The sequence below is a fragment of the Neoarius graeffei genome, chromosome 4, assembly GCF_027579695.1.
Source record: "Neoarius graeffei isolate fNeoGra1 chromosome 4, fNeoGra1.pri, whole genome shotgun sequence".
Classification (NCBI taxonomy): Eukaryota; Metazoa; Chordata; class Actinopteri; order Siluriformes; family Ariidae; genus Neoarius; species Neoarius graeffei.
The window spans coordinates 101858683-101875170 of record NC_083572.1 but is presented as its reverse complement, the minus strand read 5'-3'; the positions used below and the strand labels follow the sequence as shown (position 1 = coordinate 101875170).

Genomic DNA, 16488 nt, shown 5'->3' with positions numbered 1-16488 from the left:
GTAAAAGTAAGCCGCGATGTGAGAAGTGTGGAGGTGAGCATGAATACGGACAATGTGGGGATAGTGAAATCAGGAAATGCTGTAACTGTGGGGGGGACCATGCGGCAGCATATGGTGGATGCCCAGTCAGGAAAAAGGCAGCAGTAATTCAACAGGTGCGATCCTTTAGGAACCTGTCTTATGCTTAAGCGGTTAAAGTGCCATTCCACCATTGGATGTATTCTTTGGCATAAAATACAATATATTTTGACAACATATATAAATGGTATCACTAGATAGAGAAATCTTTTAGCTTCAAAATGATACATCAAACATAATTTTTTGACAACGACAAGTATATTAATTTTGCGACCAAAGTCACCTACCCTTTTAATTTCCGCGCGTGATGTCATCGGCAGGTTCCCCTTCTTGCATACCACGTGACGTGTGACGTGGCACATATTATCAGCAATGGCGGATAGAACGCGATAAAAATAATACCAATAAATCTAGCTAATACCAATAAATCTAGCTAAATGAAAGATTAACTCAATTTTTCACAGTTTTTTTGGCCCCCATATACGAGGAGAAATGACTCTCTCACTTTGGGGGTTTCCTGGTCTAAAAATAGACCGACACGTGGTACACAAGAAGGGGAACCTGCCGATGACATCACGTTTCACTACCGCGCGGAAATTAAAAGAGTAGGTGACTTTGGTCGCAAAATTAATATACTTGTCAAAAAATTATGTTTGATATATCATTTTGAAGCTAAAAGATTTCTCTGTCTAGTCATGTTGTCATAAAATATATTGTATTTTATGCCAAAGAATACATCCAATGGTGGAATGGCACTTTAAGGTCGTTCACAGTGAGGGGAAAGAGGGAAGTCAGAAGGAAGCGCGTGCGCAGGGTATATTAAAAGGATCAGAAGGAAAGAGTAAGGGGGAGGCGATATCCCCTGAGAAATTGATACTGTTTATAGCATATGTGGTTAACTGCTCTGACGATTTGAATAGCAAGACAGATAAAACTAATTAAGATGATAGGTAAAGCTGCTTCCAAATTCCTTAATATAGGGAACATATCTTGGGAAAGAATACAAGCAGCATTGGCTCAGAGTGAGATGAATGAACAGTCACAACCATTACTGTAATACCTTTTTTAATATTCCAGTGGAACGCTAGAAGTCTTGTGGCAAATGGACAGGAGTTAAAAGGAATCATACAGGATATGGAGCATAAGCCAGACATTATATGCATACAAAAAACATGGTTGAAACCGTCGCTGGAATTTGTTATAAAAGGGTATACAAGTGTGAGAAGAGACAGGGGGGAAGGTAATGGAGGTGGATGTGCTACATTTGTGAGAAGGGGAATACAGTATAGAGAGGTGAAGAAGGGTGATGAACAAGAGTACATCATAGTAGAAGTATGGACAGGAATGGGCAGTGTTAAGGTCATAAACTTCTATAATCCATGCAGGCAGCTGAAGGTGGAACAGTTAGAGGAAATCTGGGAAAATGTAGATGGTAAGGTGATATGGTGTGGGGATTTTAATGCAATCTGGGGAAATAGGGATGACCATAATGGTAGGGTGGTGGAAAGTTTTATGGAGGACAGGGGGCTGGTGTGTCTCAATGATGGTACAGGCACAAGGATAGATGTGGTGAGGGGCTCAGACACAGCGATAGACTTAACCATAGTCACAAGTGCCTTAGCACATAAATTTAGTTGGCAGGTGCACACGGAAAGTGGTATAGGTAGTGACCACTTCCCTATAATGGTCAGTGCGGTTCTGGAGGTGGAGAGGGTAGATGAAGTAAGAGATGGGAAGTGGGTCTTAGGAAAAGCAGACTGGGACAAATTTGGGGAGTTAAGTGATCAAGGGCTGATAAATATTGATATGCGCCAAAGTGTTGAAGGGTTATGCCTTAGTATTTGTGGCAGTATTATACAACCCCGATTCCAAAAAAGTTGGGACAAAGTACAAATTGTAAATAAAAACGGAATGCAATGATGTGGAAGTTTCAAAATTCCATATTTTATTCAGAATAGAACATAGATGACATATCAAATGTTTAAACTGAGAAAATGTATCATTTAAAGAGAAAAATGAGGTGATTTTAAATTTCATGACAACACCACATCTCAAAAAAGTTGGGACAAGGCCATGTTTACCACTGTGAGACATCCCCTTTTCTCTTTACAACAGTCTGTAAACGTCTGGGGACTGAGGAGACAAGTTGCTCAAGTTTAGGGATAGGAATGTTAACCCATTCTTGTCTAATGTAGGATTCTAGTTGCTCAACTGTCTTAGGTCTTTTTTGTCCTATCTTCCGTTTTATGATGCACCAAATGTTTTCTATGGGTGAAAGATCTGGACTGCAGGCTGGCCAGTTCAGTACCCGGACCCTTCTTCTACGCAGCCATGATGCTGTAATTGATGCAGTATGTGGTTTGGCATCGTCATGTTGGAAAATGCAAGGTCTTCCCTGAAAGAGACGTCGTCTGGATGGGAGCACATGTTGCTCTAGAACCTGGATATACCTTTCAGCATTGATGGTGTCTTTCCAGATGTGTAAGCTGCCCATGCCACATGCACTAATGCAACCCCATACCATCAGAGATGCAGGCTTCTGAACTGAGCGCTGATAACAACTTGGGTCGTCCTTCTCCTCTTTAGTCTGAATGACACAGCGTCCCTGATTTCCATAAAGAACTTCAAATTTTGATTTGTCTGACCACAGAACAGTTTTCCACTTTGCCACAGTCCATTTTAAATGAGCCTTGGCCCAGAGAAGACGTCTGCGCTTCTGGATCATGTTTAGATACGGCTTCTTCTTTGAACTATAGAGTTTTAGCTGGCAACGGCGGATGGCACGGTGAATTGTGTTCACAGATAATGTTCTCTGGAAATATTCCTGAGCCCATTTTGTGATTTCCAATACAGAAGCATGCCTGTATGTGATGCAGTGCCGTCTAAGGGCCCGAAGATCATGGGCACCCAGTATGGTTTTCCGGCCTTGACCCTTACGCACAGAGATTCTTCCAGGTTCTCTGAATCTTTTGATGATATTAATCACTGTAGATGATGATATGTTCAAACTCTGCAATTTTACACTGTCGAACTCCTTTCTGATATTGCTCCACTATTTGTCGGCGCAGAATTAGGGGGATTGGTGATCCTCTTCCCATCTTTACTTCTGAGAGCCGCTGCCACTCCAAGATGCTCTTTTTATACCTAGTCATGTTAATGACCTATTGCCAATTGACCTAATGAGTTGCAATTTGGTCCTCCAGCTGTTCCTTTTTTGTACCTTTAACTTTTCCAGCCTCTTATTGCCCCTGTCCCAACTTTTTTGAGATGTGTTGCTGTCATGAAATTTCAAATGAGCCAATATTTGGCATGAAATTTCAAAATGTCTCACTTTCGACATTTGATATGTTGTCTATGTTCTATTGTGAATACAATATCAGTTTTTGAGATTTGTAAATTATTGCATTCCGTTTTTTTACAATTTGTACTTTGTCCCAACTTTTTTGGAATCGGGGTTGTAGGTGCGGCACAAAGGCTATTCCTATGACAAAGCCAAAAAGTCTGACTAAAATAGTGCCATGGTGGACTAAGGAATGCGGTGAAGCCATTAAACAAAGAAACAAGGCTTTTAGAATTTTAAAAAAGACACATAATTACCAGTGTCTGACAGAGTATGAGGTCTCAAGCCCAGGTAAGAAGAGTGATTAAGAGGACAAAGAAGGAGTATTGGAGACAGTTCTGCAGTTCTCTTGGGCGCACAACTCCTATTGAACAAATGTGGGGAATGATTAAGAAGATGAGGGGTAACAGAAGGGAATATGAATACCCAGTACTGGTGGAAGAAGGGAAGGTTATGATAAACAGTAAAGACAAGGCAGAGGCAATTGTGAAGACCTTAGTTAAAGTACATAGTTCAGGAAACCTAAGCCTGGAGGAGGTAAGGGCTAGACAGAGTACAATGGCAAAGTATGAAATGCAGGAGAATGTAGGGGAAGAAGGAGTGTTAAATGGGTTATTTACACTTCAGGAGTTAAACAGTGCTCTGCAGAAGGTAGGTAGGTCTACTCCAGGAAGGGATAGAATATGTTATTCTATGCTAGAACACCTGAGTGATGAGGGTAAAGGAGTATTGCTTCACTTATATAATAAGGTGTGGGAAGAGGGAGTACTCCCCCAATCATGGAAGGAGCTCTATCATTATTCCAATATGGAAACCTGGAAAGGACCCTAAAAATCCTGGCAGCTATAGGCCAATAGCATTGACTTCCCAGATGGGGAAAACACTTGAAAGAATGGTCAATGATAGAATGGTATATTTCCTAGAGACCAGAGGGTTGATACAGAAATATCAGTCAGGTTTTAGGAAGGGCAGAAGCACAATGGACCCAACAATAGCATTAGAGGATGTCATAAGAAAGGCACAAGTCAATAAAGAGACTGTTGTAGCAGTGTACTTTGACATTGAGAAGGCGTATGATATGTTGTGGAAGGAGAGATTGCTTGTTAAACTGTCTCAGCTTGGTATAAGAGGCAGAATATGGCAATGGGTTAGAAATTTCCTATCAGACAGGAAAATCAAAGTCAGAATCAATGGTGTTTTTAGCAATGAATACGAGGTTGATAATGGAACCCCACAAGGTAGCATAATAAGCCCATTATTGTTTACAGCAGGCCCGCCGACAGGGGGGGACAAACGGGTATGTTGTCCCGGGCCCAGGAATGGGGAGGGCCCAGAACTGGGCTCTCATGAAGTTGCGATTTATTTTTATTTCATTTCAAAATGTGTTGATTTGGGGGAGAAATGTGCTATATTTGCATTCAGTAAATGATTTCTAGATCTTTTGCCTTTATTGTCTTTGAAAAAGGCGTCAAGAACCCCCTACCACCCCTAATGCAAAAATGGTTTGGTCTGACTCTTTGATTAAGGGGAAAAAAACGACATCGTTCGATCATAGCGCTTCGACAATCAGCGTGCGTGCCATTTGCCAACATGCACAAGTCAGGAGCACAGAAAAGAAAAGAGAAAAAGAGAGGAAGAAACCAAGAGACTCAGGGGCTCACTGCATAAATATTTTAAAAAAGATTCGGATGATGCAGCAGGTACTAGCAAAGGCAGTGGGGCAGCTGAGCCAGGTAAGTAGGGTGACCATTCGTCCGGACAGTCCGGTTTTAGAGCCGTCTGTCCGGACGTCTGTCACACGTCCTCACTTTTTACATTTTGTCCTCATTTCGGACCCTCAGCCGCCACCGTTGCATCAATCGTCAAAAATCCCCGCCCATTATTTACACTTGCTATTCTGCGATGACATACAGGCAAAGACAGCCTACAGGGATTGTCATTTACATTTGGCCTATAACCTTGGCAATACATTTGGCATTCTCTCTGTGGCGGTCTGTGTCCACGTGTCTGTCTATCGCACCTTTACCTCTGCTCCCCACATCAATGTCAATGCGACAGAGCTTGCAGAAGGCGAAGTGTTCTCCTTTTTGGCTCTTGCCGACAAAACAATGCTCTAAGCACCAAGCATTTTTAAAGGATGTCTTTCGTTTCGGCATGAGTATTGTTCAACAGCATGCGTGCCAACATTCATAGGTTTTTCCGTACAAACATTCGCGCTGTGCACACAGCTGATGGAGCCTCTGCAGCCTCTGATTGTCTGGAAGCTGCTGTCACTCAAAAGCTGAGCTCACGCGATTGACTGATTTTTGCTCCTCCGAGCTGCGCACGCAGTGCGAATGTTTGTACGGAAAAACCTATGAATGTTGGCACGCATGCTGTTGAACAATACTCATGCCGAAACGAAAGACATCCTTTAAAAATGCTTGGTGCTTAGAGCATCGTTTTGTCGGCAAGAGCCAAAAAGGAGAACACTTCGCCTTCTACAAGCTCTGTCGCATTGACATTGATGTGGGGAGCAGAGGTAAAGGTGCGATAGACAGACACGTGGACACAGACCGCCACAGAGAGAATGCCAAATGTATTGCCAAGGTTATAGGCCAAATGTAAATGACATGGTTGACTGTCATTTTTCATGTTTTTCTTTTTGATATTTTTTTTGGATGAGCATAAATGAACACAACAATGTTTTGTTTTTTTTAGTTTAGTTCCTGTGGATAAGCCAAGGCCAGTATAGTAGGCTAAATGACAGTAGGCCTACATGTTTCTTGACTCATTTTTCGATTTTTCTTTCTTTTTGATGGTCATTTTCAAGTGAATAAATATGTTGGCCTATGGCATGGCAAAGACTGTTTTTTCAGTGTCTATAGATGGACACAACTCTTTACAGTGACATTTTGTTTCTTGTTGACATTAGCTTGACCATCATTTTCCACATTTCTCTTTTTGATAGGTGTTCCAAGTTAATAAATATATATTGACCACACGTTTTTTTTATAAGTTTTTCTTACCCCCCCCCGTAACGCGACGGTGTCCTAACTTTAGGGCCTTTGTCCTCACTTTTGGACACAAGTGTCCTAACTTACAGACTCGTGTCGGTGGTCACCCTACAGCAGGGGTGTCCAAACTGATCCATAAAGGGCCGTGTGGCTGCAGGTTTTCATTCCAGCCATGCAGCAGCACACCTGACTTGGCTCATTCAATCAACTGAACTGTCTTCACACAGTCAAATACTTGCAGCCACACCCACCCTTGATTAAAGGGTGGGTGTGTCAGTTGATTGAATAAGCCAAATGAGGTGTGCTGCTGCATGGCTGGAATGAAAACCTGCAGCCACACGGCCCTTTATGGATCAGTTTGGACACCCCTGCCCTACAGGTAAGACACAGCCAACTTTTTCCAGCCCCGTAAAGTAACCCCAACCAAGGCACGCGTGGCACGCAATTCATGTTACAAACGAGGGGAGAGCAAGTCACACTGAACACCATATCAAACGCACAGGGCATTGAATCATTTCATAACCACAACGGCTTAATAGCATTGTGTTTCATATATCTGATTGAAGCTAAGAATATTCACATTAGCCCGCAATCATATCCCGCCGTTTCTCGAGCGGTGTGTTCTTCTCTGCTTTTCACACTGGACAGTACGCACGCACAGTATACTATGTTCGCCCCCAGCCCTGCCCGAAATCCCCCGTCCATCGCTGCTCCTTCAAGAGCACCCCAATCGCGTGATTATAGTAGACTATCCACGAGTTTAGGAAGGCATTGCGGGGGCTGTCGCATGCAGGCTTGGGGCGTAACGGAATACATTTAATGGCGTTCGGTTAAAGGATGTGTGTGTGGGTTGGCCCGGGGGGGGGGTTGTTAGGGGGGGCCCATTCAGAACATTTTGTCCCGGGCCCAGCCAAAGCTGTCAGTGGCCCTGGTTTACAGTAATGATAAATGATGTTTTTAAGAATATAGACAAGTCCATAGATGTTGCTTTATTTACTGATGATGGTGCTATGTGGAAAAGAGGAAGGAACATAGATCATATTGTACATAAAATGCAGCAAGCAGTGGATACGGTACAAAAATGGGCTCTAAAATGGGGCTTTAGGATATCTGTGGAAAAGACAAAAATTATGTTCTTCACAAGGAGAGCAATACATCAGGACTTGAGAGTAACAATGGGGGGTAAAGAGTTGGAGAGGGTGAACCACTTTAAGTACCTTGGTATATGGTTTGATAAACAGTTAACCTGGGCAGTGCACATCCAGAAAATTATAGAAAAGTGTAAAAGAATACTAAATGTTATGCGATGTCTGAAAGGTATAGAGTGGGGGGCTGATAGGCAGGCATTGAAGTCAGTTTATACAGGGTTAATAAGGTCAGTGATTGATTATGGGTGCATTGTGTATAGGTCTGCTGCTGAGTCTACACTAAATAAGCTAGACATTGTACAGTATCGAGCCCTACGACTGTGTATGGGAGCTATGAAAACCTCACCTGTGGCAGCCTTACAAGTGGAGCTGGGGGAGATGCCTTTACACCTGCGGAGAGATCAGTTGTCACTGGTATACTGGGCTAATCTTAAGGGTCACCAGGAGGGTCACATAGGCCTAAATACACTGATGAACTGTCAAGAGAGAGGAAATGAGAGAGTCAGAAGCTTTGGTTGGATTATTGAAGAGAAGGCAAGAGAAATGGAGATCAACAACCTAAACGTTTGTCATACAGTATCATATTCTGCAGTTCCTTTGTGGACCTTAGAGATGCCTGCAGTTGACCTAGGCCTCCTGGAGGCAAGAGAGGAGACAGAAGTAGACAAATTTTATGTTGCATGGTATATTCAGAGCCGGTATGGGGATAGATCTATTATATATACAGATGCATCTAAGAGAGAGGATAATCAAGTAGGGGCTGCATTTGACATCCCTACGATAAAAGTTGCTCTTATGAAAAGACTGAGCGACAACTTGGCTGTATATACAGTGGAACTAGTGGCTATTTTATTAGCTCTATCCTGGGTGGAAAGTAATAGGTTAAGGCCACTGAATACTGTTATTGCCTCAGATTCAACTTCAGCACTGTACAGTATTAAGAATGTACAATCACAGTCTAGACAAGATATTGTAATAGAAATAGTCCAACTGGTCAGCAGTCTGCAGGGGTCAGGAGTCAGAGTAACACTCTTGTGGGTGCCAGCGCACATTGGAGTGGTAGGGAATGAGCTAGCAGACCAGCATGCCAAGGAAGCTGCAGATCGACCGAGTGTAGATATGAACATTAAGTACAGTAAGTCAGAACTTAAGAGCATTATTAAAGATAAACTGAGGCAAAAGTGACAGGATCTGTGGGACAGTGGGCAAACTGGTAGACACCTTTATAGTATCCAGAAGACAGTGGGGTAGGGCAGAATGACGCACAGAAGCACTCAGGAAGAAGACATGGTTTCAAGAATGAGGGTAGGCCACACAGGATTGAACAGCACATTGTTTTTAATGAAGAAACATGTAGATGGCAACTGTTGTACCTGTAAAATCCTAGAAACCACTGAGCATGTCATTGAATCCTGTGTAAAATATCAGAGTGAGAGACAAGAGCTACCCAGAGGCCTTGAAGGAGAGAAAGTTAAAGTGCCCCTAAGGCTTAAAGAACTACTCCAAAGGCAATCAGGAGAGCCATGTTTTAGTCACTTATTCCATTTCATACGGGAAACTGGACTTCTTTGGAGAATATAGTCTACAACCCCCTTCCTTTTTTTTTTTAAGTCTAGAGTAGGTATAGCTAATCCAGACCCACACTCCATTTCAGAAGGTGGCGGTAATGCACACCAATTGTTGCTTGCCAACCGCCAATGAAAAAGAAGGTGCTGCTAATGAGCAAAAGGCCGAAGCCATTTGTTAAAGTCTCATCTCATCATCTCTAGCCGCTTTATCCTGTTCTACAGGGTCGCAGGCAAGTTGGAGCCTATCCCAGCTGACTACGGGCGAAAGGCGGGGTACACCCTGGACAAGTCGCCAGGTCATCACAGGGCTGACACATAGACCAGGGATGTGATTTGGGGCTGGTGAAATTATCTGAAAATTTTTAGCCGGGGGTCTGGGGGCCATAGGCCCCCAGCTGGTCCAGGGCAGCGCCCTGGTGGGGGGACAAGGGGGGCGAAGCCCCCCGAAGCTCCTGGGTTCTGGGGTTTTCTGACTTAAAAATTGTACTAAAATGGCAAGCAAACACAAGAAAAAACTTGTCATGATTAACAAATTCAAGCTAATTTAATGGTCAACATGCAACTCTGAGCCCCTATAGTAAATTCAATGATTCTTAACTGACAAAAAGCCAAAACATGAAACCTAAAAATGTCATTCTAAATTAAATCATCTGCATTAGAATAAATAGAAAATTGTATAAGGAAAAACAAAATTTATACTTTCAATTACTGTAGAAGTTGAACATACCTAAATGTGCCTTTTCAAACAAACATGATGCAACATAAGAATTCATCCACCGTTATTTATTAAACTCTATTGCTCCTGGTAGTCTCCCGGTTTGCTTCTTATGTATGGCAACTTCTAATATTTGATTAAGTTACTGCACACCTCGTTTAGACAGGGTAACAGGATTGACACAAAAAAATTAGTCATGCATAGACTACTTACCAAAACTGAAATTTTTAAGTAAATATTCTTAGATTCAGTTCATTCTGCCATCCATATAAAAGGTGAGAATATGTAGATCCTTGGCAACAAATAATTTCAATAATAGCTTTTGGGAGCATTTATTTTTGTTATGTGATTAATCACAGTAACAGAACTGACACAAGCCTCTGGGACAGGTACAAAAATTAACAAAACATCGAAAAAATATCTTTTCTTAATGGCATTTTCAATTTGTGACATCATATGTCCATTGTGGTTTCCACAGTCTTGTCGTTGAACATGAAAAAGTTTCAATTCCACCTTTGTCTAACATTAAGAATCATGTCTGAAAAAAAGTCTCTTTTCAGTGGGACAGCCATTTTTGCTCATTTTCGACCCTAAAATTTGCTACAAAATACACATTTATGAACCAAAGTAGTCAAATTTTGAAATGCAAGGTAGAACTGATAATGTTTTATCATATGAGACCATAAAAAGGTTTTAGAAATCTCAAAATGTAAACAAAACACGTCTGGACAAAAAAAAATACGTTTTCTGTGAAATTGACTCATATACAGAACTGTACAGTGTTCACTCACTTGAGGATTTTCATATGCAAGAATAAAAATCACTTTTTCACTAAACAACATTCACAAAAAATGTGTTTGCAATTAATTGGGATCCACTGTTTTTATCATTTCAACCGCGCATCAGACCCTCGGCCAACTGAAAATGTCTTTCATGCACTTTTCTCCCTCATGAGAATTTTGAAAAGTTGGCAAGTATGTATTATTTGCACCAACATTTTAATATTGAATAAACAAATCAAAATTGTGTATAATTACCTTACATCCACGCTGTGGGAAAAGTTTTGAGTGAAAATTAAAACTAACTTCGAGTGAAAAAGGTGAAATAATCTGTGATGAAGTTGGCAGAGACTCTGAGGTAAAGTGAGAGGAGGCGGGAGGGGTCAAGCATCACTGCCGCCTCACAGACTCACTTTCCCGGGTTAAACTCCCACCGCTCCCCCTCTCTCTAGCTTTTGTTTTGTTTTCACTGAGTAACCATTTTGATTTGTAAACTAGAGCCGTGATTTAAACTGCTGTTTCTTCGGACGTAACTAAAACAAACTGAAATAAAAACCGCCCCTTCTTTTCTCCTCAGAAGGTTTAGCCTCCGATGCTAACCTTTTCACCACAGCTTTCATAGCGTGCGCATGCGCATCCAGGAAGCAACAGATGGCGCAAGGCCCCGTTGCCACGGCAACCTTCGTCACCCCGCAAAAACATACCCAACTGTCGCACGTGCAGTGACGCCATCACCACTCACAGGTTTATTATGGGGAAAGAAATGAGCTGGGTTGTTTTTTTTCTTCTTTCCCATGTTTATTTACTTTAAAAACACACACACACACACACACACACACACACACACACCAAACTGATGATCAGGTGCATCTTTACGCTCGATCACGGAGGCTGCCATCTTTCAACTCTTTGTTTGAAGCAAGCTTACGTACAGCTATCTAACAAGCGCGTTCATTGGTTGTTACACAGCGATGGGCCAATCACGTACCTCGTTTCATCTCAATGACGGAATTACTGAAAGTCGGAACGAATAGGATATGAATGCGGATTTTTGAGCGAAAAATCGGAAAAATTTTTTTTTTCAAATTTTGAGGTGAAAAAAGCAGAATTCCGCGAATTCGCGGAAAAATCACATCCCTGATAGACACAGACAACCATTTACACTCACACCTACAGTCAATTTACACTACGTTCAGACTGCAACCTGAAACGACCCATATCCGATTTGTTGTGAAATCCGATTTTTTTGTTAGGCCGTTCACATTACCAATTATATGAGACTTGTATGCGATCTCCAATATGAACGGAAAACGACCCAAAAGTGTCCCGCATGCGCAAATTGACACGTAATAAGCACATCTACGTAATACGTAAACAAAAAAAAGCGCACTCTTCAAGTTTAATGATTTCTTTTTTTTGTTTTGTTTGTTTAATTATCTGGTTAGTGTTAAAGTGTGAGGTCTCGTGTGTGTTTTTGTTTCTGAACTGAAATGAAAACATGTAGCCTGGTAATGAGGGTTGACTCCTAAATGTCTCTCTAATTTCTATATAAGTGCACTACATGTTACTAGGAAGTAATGGATTTTTAAACTCTATATAGTGCACTCGAGCTTCAGTAGGCAGTCATTTGGGATACGGCCGCTGTATTACCAAACTCTTAATTCAGGCTTAATAATTTGCACATATTTATTTTGTCATATTAATAAACTTTTTCTACATTTTTATAAATATTTATTTAGATTGTTTATAGCCAGCTGAATTCTGCAACTTCTCTCAGCGCTGGCTCAAGGTGCATAAACACCAGTGCAGTTTGCTATGGAGATGAGGCGAGACCTGGCGATGTGGTTTTTGTGGCGGTGGCGGAACTCACACAATAATCTGATGAATGTGGGCAGCAGACTAATGAGACCAAAGGTGTCAAATTACTGGAAATTTCCAGAACAATCTTATAATCTTGTAATACAGGATGGTTTAAGTTATAAATCAGTTATAGAAACTGTTTTATTTAATCAGGCTAACAGATCAACATCCAGGTCCCTACCAAATCCACCACTAGCTTGATCAATTCTATAAAAGTCTATTTAAATTCTGAAAACTGTACAAATGTTGTTGTTTTCCACCAAAGAGGCGGGATTAGCCAACGCAGAATAGTGACGTTTGTCTCTTGTTGATGACGTGTAGGTCGCAGGAATGCGACCTGTCCGGTCAGACTGCAGTCGCATGTGAAAATATCGGATATGTATCGGATTTAGGACCACATATCCAAGCGGCCTGGGTCGCATGTGAAAAAATCGGATCTGTGTCGTTCAGATTGTCAATAACAAATCGGATACAGGTCGCATATGGGCAAAAAAATCGGATATGGGTCGTTTCAGGGTGCAGTCTGAACGTAGTCTTAGAGTCATCAGTTAGCCTAACCTGCATGTCTTTGGACTGTGGGGGAAACCGGAGCACCCGGAGGAAACCCACGCAGACACGGGGAGAACATGCAAACTCCACACAGAAAGGCCCTCGCCGGCCACAGGACTCGAACCCGGACCTTCTTGCTGTGAGGCGACAGCGCTAACCACTACACCACCGTGCCGCCCGGTATGTGAAGTCATTTATTTGAATAAGGTGAAGATTTTTTTTCCCCCAATTTAGAAATTCATAAATTTTTCAAAACATTTCAGTCTGCTTTTTCATTTTTGCCTATTTTAAAGATTAACCCCAGTCTCTTGGTCAGGCAGTGTGCAAGGCTTATCAGTCACTCTAAGAGACACAATATGTGCAGAAAGGACAGTCCAGGGTCCTACATCAAATAGCTGGCATTTTGAAGATTACCACAAAAGTTCTATTGCTTATGTAAGGTTTTCATTTAACAGTTTTTAAGCAAGCTTCTCCAGATAAAGTTTTTTTTTTCCTCCAAAAATATTGTGGGAAAATTTAATCATGAACCCAATATAGTGAATCAAACTGAAACATGAACTGAGTGAATCGTTACATGCCCAATGAAAGGTATAGTTCACTAATCAGGGGTGGGTTTCCCAAAAGCCTCTTAACGCGAAGAGCATCTTAACTAGGAAAGAGACTGTTCATTGTGCTGCTTGCTCTACCATTTACAGATTATCTTTGTGCTGCAATGCTTTTGGAAAACTCAGGCCAGGTTTGTAACAGGTGGCAATATTAGTCAACTTTAGAGCTCCATTTCTGGTGAAAATGATGCCTCAGGCAATGCTGTGGAGCTCATACTGTGTTTCAGTGGATCACTTTACTTGGTTAGAATCAAAAAATTTTGGGGAGACTTTATAAATTTAAGATATTGTGAAAGTGCAGTACATTTTATTTAAAATATTAAATCTTTATTCATAGCAATTTTTGCTTTAGTTTTATACAGACAAGAATGAATTGTTCTGCATTGATTCAAAATTAAAATTGTCTTTTCAATCAATTTTAAATTTTTTTTTTTTCAAAATATACTGAATCAATTTGAATCAAATCATGAAGCAATATCTCGAATCAAAATGAATTGTGACTGGAGTTTATCATTACACCCATGATAACAACAATAAGAATAATAATGTTTCTTGACTTGGCAAATTCATGTGTTGCATATGGGCAGGTCTGCTATAATGCACTTGTGTTTCTTAAATACACTTGAATAACTGAAGCTCAGTCCACAATGTGAGCAGCAACATGGCTTTTCTCCGCAACGAACACACCGATGCCTTTGGAGATTAGCCTCTTGTGTAAAACTCATTCCACACTCGGTGCAGTCATAGGGGTTCTTCTTGTGTGGATACGCTGATGTACAAGATTTCCCCGAACAGTAAAACTCTTCCCGCAGTCCGAACAACAACATGGCTTCTCTCCTGTGTGAATGCGCTGATGTTTCATACAGGTTGCACTATTGGTAAAACTCTTCCCGCACTTTGAGCAGTAATACGGTTTCTCTCCTGTGTGAATGCGCTGGTGTTTTACAAGATATCCACCAACAGTAAAACTCTTCCCACAGTCTGAGCAGTGATACGGCTTCTCTCCTGTGTGAATACGCTGGTGTGTCTTGAGGCTTCCTGCATCCCGAAAGCTTTTTCCACACTGTGAGCAGTGATACGGCTTCTCTCCTGTATGAATGCGCTGGTGTTTTACAAGATTTCCACTAACAGTAAAACTCTTCCCGCAATCTGAGCAGTGATACGGCTTCTCTCCTGTATGAATACGCTGGTGTATTTTGAGGCTTCCTGCATCCCGAAAGCTTTTTCCACACTGAGAGCAGTGAAACGGCTTCTCTCCTGTGTGAATGCGCTGGTGTGTTTTGAGAGCTCCTCTGTCCCTAAAGCTTATTCCACACTGTGAGCAGAGATACGGCTTTTCTCCTGAATGAACACGCCAATGCCTTTGGAGATGATCGTCTCGCTGAAAACTCATTCCACACTCTGAGCAGTAATAGGGCTTCTCTCCTGTGTGAATGCGTTGGTGTTTCACAAGTTTTCCGCTGTCAGTAAAACTCTTCCCGCAGTCTGAACAGTAATAGGGCTTCTCTCCTGTGTGAATGCGCTGGTGTCTTACAAGATTTCCACTAACAGTAAAACTCTTCCCGCAATCTGAGCAGTGATATGGCTTCTCTCCTGTATGAATACGCTGGTGTATTTTGAGAGTTCGTCTTTCCCTAAAGCTTGTTCCACACTGTGAGCAGTGATACGGCTTCTCTCCTGTGTGAATGCGCTGATGTATTTTGAGAGTTCGTCTTTCCCAAAAGCTTTTTCCACATTGTGAGCAGAGATACGGCTTTTCTCTTGAATGAACACGCTGATGTCTTTGGAGATTACCCTCTTGCGTAAAACTCATTCCACACTCTGTGCAGTAATGGGGCTTTTCTCCTGTGTGGATGCGCTGATGTTTTACAAGCTTTCCACGATCAGTAAAACTCTTTCCGCAGTCTGAACAGCGATACGGCTTCTCTCCTGTGTGAATGCGCTGATGTGTTTTGAGGTTCCCTGTATCCCTAAAGCTTTTTCCACACTGTGAGCAGTGATGTGGCTTTTCTCCTGAATGAATATGCTGAAGTCTTCGGCAATTAGCTTCATGCGTAAATCTCATTCCACACTCTGTGCAGTAATAAGGCTTCTCTCCTGTGTGAATGCGCTGATGTATTTGGAGAGCACTTCTATGTTTACAACTTTTCCCACACTCTGAGCAGTGGTAAATTGGTTTTTGTCTTTGTTTGCAAGTGTAGGGAATACCAGATGAAGTTGGCTGACCACTGGAGCTTCTTGTAGGTACCGAATTCTCATGGTCAATCTCTTCTGAATTCATCATAGTGGGTTCTCTTGGCATGTTTGCAGAATTACAAACGGAAGATGACTTGCAATTAGACATTTATTCCTTGATCAGAAAAAAAGACAAACAATTAGCTTGGTATGCTTTTCATATAAAATTAACTTCACAAGAGACTTAATTTTCATCATAATTCTCTTCAAGAACTTGGTTAGTATAGTTGCGTTGAGTTATCTGAACACTTCTTGTTTGCATGAAAATTGAACACAGTGACTTCAAACTGATGATCAGTTAGTCAAAGATTGGAGAGAACATTAACATGTTTCATTATTTTTCCCTATTTAGAATATACTGTCTGTGGCACTGACAGTACACCTCATATCCCTATGCTTCCACTAATTATCTACAGTGGTGCTTAAAAGTTTGTGAAACCTTTAGCATTTTCTACATTTCTGCATAAATATGACCTAAACCTAACCAGATTATCATTCAAGTCCTAAAATTAGATCGACAATTAAACAAATGAGACAATTAAACAAATGAGGTGAAAATTTTATACTCGATCATGCATTTATTGAGGAAAATGATCCAATATTACATATCTGTGA

At 41.4% G+C, this 16488-nt stretch overlaps 1 pseudogene; it reads right to left on the bottom strand.

Annotated features, from left to right (window-relative positions):
* Positions 1–14044: 14044 nt before the first annotated feature.
* Positions 14045–16488, bottom strand: part of LOC132885423 (zinc finger protein 850-like) — a 32539-nt pseudogene continuing 30095 nt past the window's right edge.